Here is a 5,369-nt window from a genome sequence, read left to right as displayed (position 1 = left end):
GGAGAAATCCTTTTCAGTGGCAGCATTATTTCATCAAGAGATGGATTTTGCTCTTAATTAGCCAACATGCCACTAGGGAAGCTTCAGAGTCATGGGTGTGAAAGAGCCTCAAGCAGGAGATCAATCTCAAGGAAAAAAATGGTGACTGGGGAATAATTGGCAGCTTCGGTGAACGTGGGCTGGTTATAACAGTGACAATATATTCCAGGAGAGCATCAGAACCTGCTTCCTCCTCTTTTCAATTTGGCAAGAGAGAACAATGCTCTAGTTATTGGCTTATGGTGATTTTTGAGTTGGCCTAACTTTCATTTTCAGGATTTCTTGGGCTTTGGGATAAATAATAACTAACATTTTTATTGAACTGACTGGGTGCCGGCAATGTGCTTAGTACTTTATAGTGATTATCTCATTTGATCCTCACTACAACCCTGGGAAGTGGTGGTATTATTATCCCCATGTTACAAATGAGGAAAATGATGCAAACGGAGGTGAAGTGACCTCTGATGGACAAGCAGTGAGGAAGTGTCTGAGGCCACATTTGAACTCAAGTCTTCTTGACCCCAGGCCCAGTACTATATCCACTGTGCCACCTAGCTGCCTGGAATGATCTGGCTATTGTCCCCATATATGCTGGGGGAAGAAAGAGGTAGACACAATTTGAATACAGAGTAATAGCCCTCCAGTAACTTGTTTAAAACAGGAACTTGAACTGTACTAAAACCCCATATATTTGCGCTCATTTGATGAATTCTAAATAGAACCCAAGTGTTAATTTTAGATTGACTCATGAAGTCAACCCCCAAGGAATATCTAGACATATGAGCCTATTCCCTTTTCTTAAACCAGGGAATCAGCAAGAAATGTAATATTCAAGTATCTTTTCAAACTGTGTCTATTTCAAGGCTCTGTTTTAAAGGGAATATAAGCTTTGTATGGTGAATATGATTGAGGAAGGCAAGGGAATTTATAACCAAAGAGGATACCGTGCTTTTGCTCCTTGACTGCCTCACTCACTATCCCTTTCTATCAGGGTGCAGTGCACTACCTGGACTTGGGTTGCAAAAAAAATAAACTAAACAAAAAAAAACCCCAAAAAACAAAACAAAAAAATAAAGACTGCAATATTTGCTCTAGGACCTAATGCCCTGTCTATTTTTCCAAGTTCTTTTCCTGATCGTTTATAGATGGGGAAAGTTCATTTGGAGTTTCCTGTTCATGTGACCTGGATATGTTTCCTATGATCTGGATGACAACAGTATCATAATCTTGATGAAAGTGATAAATTATTTCCCCTCTTCACTTCCCAATAATCTTTCCATTTCCTAGATTAGACTATGGATTTTTGTTGAATTGGTCAAATTAAAAGGTTTACTGTAGGATTAAAAAGATCTCACTATATAACTAAATTTGGAATCCCTTTTTCATCCATTAGACAATTGCAAGTCTTGAGAGTTAGATTTATCTTCTTTTTTTGGTTATTTTTCATAGGTAATTATGGCATTTGTGGAAGATGCTTTTTCTGGAATATACTGGAACATAGATGGTAGATCTGTAAACCCAAATGAACAAGGTAGAAGAATGATTGGTGCAAACAACAGAAGACACAATGATCCATCTCTCAATTAATTGGAGCAGCAACATCAGCATTATTATATCATGTATCCTGGCAACTGGATCGAGAATCTAATTCACATTTTCATCAGGATGAAAACACAACCAAACAGATGAGTTTTTGATCTACTAGGGAGAATTATTTATACTGACACCCTGGGGTGGATCCCTATAAATAAACCCATGGGGCTTTTTTCTCACACAGCACAGCAGAACTTTCCCAGTCCTAAATGAAATTCTATTTTACAAAGCAAAATCCTCATGGGTTCATTTTCAAGAAAATGAAAAATCTATTCTTTGCATATTCTGTTTAATTAGAGGAATAACGGCTAACATCTGTGAAACACTTTAAAGTTTGCAAAATGCTTTACCTGTATTATCTATTTGATCCTCACAACAATCATAGGAGGTAAGATTTGAAGTCAGGGCTTTCTGATTCCAAATCAGGCCCTCTAGTCCCCATGCCACTTACCTGCTGGGTTTGGAGTCAGGAAGACAACTTCAAATACAATCATAAGACACTTAATGACTGTGTTACCTTGGGCAAGTCACTTAACCTCTGCCTCAATTTCCTCAACATTAAAATAGGGATAAAAATAGTGCTTACCTCCCAGGGTAGTTGTAAGGATCTAATGAGGTAATATTTGTAAAGCGCTAAGCACAGTGCCCGGCACATAGTAGGTGCTATATAAATGTTAGCTATTATTATTTTAGCCGCCTAACTTAATAGACAATGCTCAGATAATTCCAAATGAGAAGCTGAATAAAAACATACTGATGCACAGAAAATGAATAATACCTCCACTTCCCCTTGCTATCCTACCATAGGTACTTTCCTTCTCTTTTCTTTCTATTTTTCTCCTTACTTAGCCCTTCATGCAAAATTGGAATTTGATTCCAAGTCTCTGATAAGAAAATTCCAGTCCCTGGGATTCTATCTATGGCATTACAGGAAGTATTGTGAAAACAGACAAGTGTTCTCAACCACAACTTGAACATTTACCTCCTCACTACCAGCATACTTCTGCCAACCAAAGCATTTTGAGAAATACTTGGGTTATCCCTAGCTATCTTAAGATAGCTGCTTTTCCCAGGCAGTTACCAACTCCACTGAGAAATCCGGTTTACTAGGAAAGCTTGAAAGAATGGTGCGAGAGGCAACTTGTTCGAGGGCATATTGTGTATTCCTTATATTCCACTCTATAAACATTTATTAGACTCATACTACATGCAAGGTACTTCTTTGTATGTTGTATCCCACATAGATGGCTCTCTAATTATTTCCAAACAAATGTTTAGTGTTCCTCAATGATCCAAAAAAGAGTTGCCATCTTGGAAATGTGAGCAACATTTGAACTGGTAGCATACTGTTAATAAAACATTTATTTTATGAATTGAATATTTTGTAGATTTTTTGGAGGGGAGAGAGCAGAAGGGAAAAGGAATGCCTGTTTCCCTCCATTTGGGACTCATTGTCTTTTTTTTATGAAAAAATATCATGAGAAATGATCCGTGCAAAACTGAATCCCAAACAGGTGCCATAAATGAACAGGGATAGATGACTTCTCCCCTCCCCCAAATCTTATCCTCTTAGAAAAAAGATGCTGTCTTTATGAATTCTGCTTACCTATACAATGAACTCCTCTCAGTATCTCAATGCAGAGATTCGGAAATTCACATGGATGTGTTTTTGAACATAAAATTTAAAAGCCTTTGCTGCTGGGACTCTATGCTCCAGACCCCACACCCATCACCTGGTTATTTTTAAGGGGGTTTCCACAGGAAAGGCTGAGTGTGGCTGCTTCACGATTTGATGTCATATCTATAAATTATGATGCTTTAAACAGATGTGATCTGGAAGTGTGGAATCCTTCAGGGTAAAGCTTGTGAAAGGCTTTTATCTTTGTTCCCCCTTTGGTTTCATTGTAGTTTTGCTGTTTGGAGGTTTTATGTTGTTCATTTAGTTCCTTGGCTATTGAGGTTTTTATAGTCGTATTTCCTTTGCTTAATATAATTTCCTTTTTTTCTTTTAGCTATTTTTGTTAAGATGCCCAGAGGCTTTTGGTTATGGGTGACTGTAAAGTAAAATATATTATGATTATTACAGTGATAAATTGTGTGCTTTTAAAACTCTGCTTATATTGACCTATATTTTTTCTCTCTCTCCTACACACACACACACACACACACACACACACACACACACGTGCACACACACAATAAGTTAAGGTTGCCAATTTAAAATCAGAAGTTGGGAAACTAAAGCTGTGATGTTTACAGTGAGATAACTCTAAGCAGGGCTAGCCATCAGGAGAATTATGAGAATTTTCTCTGATGTTCCTCTTTTCTCTCCTCCTATTTTTTCTTCCTCCATAATATACAAAACTACCCTCAGTACCCAGTGCTCTCATTTTGGCTCCTACATGTCTTTAAACATCCTCAGAAAATGTCAGGAGGATATTTCATTAAATAACTATAACTCGTGGCAGGACATAGTGCTTTAGTTTCCTTATCTGTAAAATGGGCTGATAACAATACCTTTCATATATATTGCCAAGGGTATTGTATAGTGGATGGGTGGTGTGAAGGAATGAGCCCTGGATTAGGAGTAATAAAACATAGTTCTAATCTTAGCTTTTTCACTAACTGGCTGCACAACTTTGAACCATTCATTTTACCTCTCTGGGTCTTGGGGTCCTAACTTGTGAAATGAGGGGATTGGACTAGATAATCTTTTTGGTCTCTTCTAGCTCCAACAGTCCATAATTTTATGCTTGTGACAACTTCTTGTGAACAGCAGAGCGTTTTTACAAATGTAAAATATTGTTGTTAAAAGTCATGATAATAAATGAGATGAAAGATGTGAGAGAATGTTGGCAATTAAAATACTGGGCAGACAGAATTATTACTTAACAGACTGGAGTTAGTTGTGCAGTTTAATCTGCATTTAGCCAATACTAGAATTGTTTTTATACTGTATTACATAATTCAAAACATGAAACGATCATTTATTTAGTGCTTACTATCTGTCAGGTGGTGTGCTAGACCCTTCAAAATCAAAAGAGCATTGGTTCTAGAGTTAGAGGACCTGAGTTCAAGTCTCACCCCTGATGCTTGCTGGCTGTGTGACCTTCGGCAAGTCACTTAACTTCCCTGGGACTCAGTTTCCTGGTCTGTAAACTGAGGGGGTTGGATCAGATGCCCTCTGAAATCCCTTGCAGTAAGTTTCTCCCTTTAGAACTTTTGGTTCATACAGAGCCTGGGAGAGAATTAATAATAGACCCAGCCCTAATGGAGGATCCTTCATTTTTCCTTTTGCTGAGAGGAATGTTACTATCTGAAGAGATGTAGTGTGTCTTCATGGATGCGTCTCAAAAGGTGGCTTGTCAACATTGCGTAGGATTTAGAGACCCTTTACAGTTGAGCGCATTGGTCCTTTAAAATGGAATGACCAGTACACATGAGATCAATCATAAAAGATGAATCGGCTAAGATGTTGTTGACTGATTGATTGACTGGAATGTAGTTTTGCTAGGACTGGTGAACTGAACTCATTGAAGGAAGTCAGGTATTTTCTTACCATATCCTTATTTACTTTGGATTTTGAGTCCTTACTAACCATTTACACTGTGCTAAGCTTTCCATTAGTAAATGCTCTGGTTTGAATTGCCTTCCAACCTGCAGGGTTCTTAATTTCTCAACTGACTCTGTATTATTTAATATATTATTTTTATGAATGGCTTGAATAAAGTCATAGG

This window comes from Trichosurus vulpecula, chromosome 3 (assembly GCF_011100635.1).
Source record: "Trichosurus vulpecula isolate mTriVul1 chromosome 3, mTriVul1.pri, whole genome shotgun sequence".
In the NCBI taxonomy this organism is placed as follows: domain Eukaryota; kingdom Metazoa; phylum Chordata; class Mammalia; order Diprotodontia; family Phalangeridae; genus Trichosurus; species Trichosurus vulpecula.
This window is presented reverse-complemented; position numbering follows the sequence as displayed.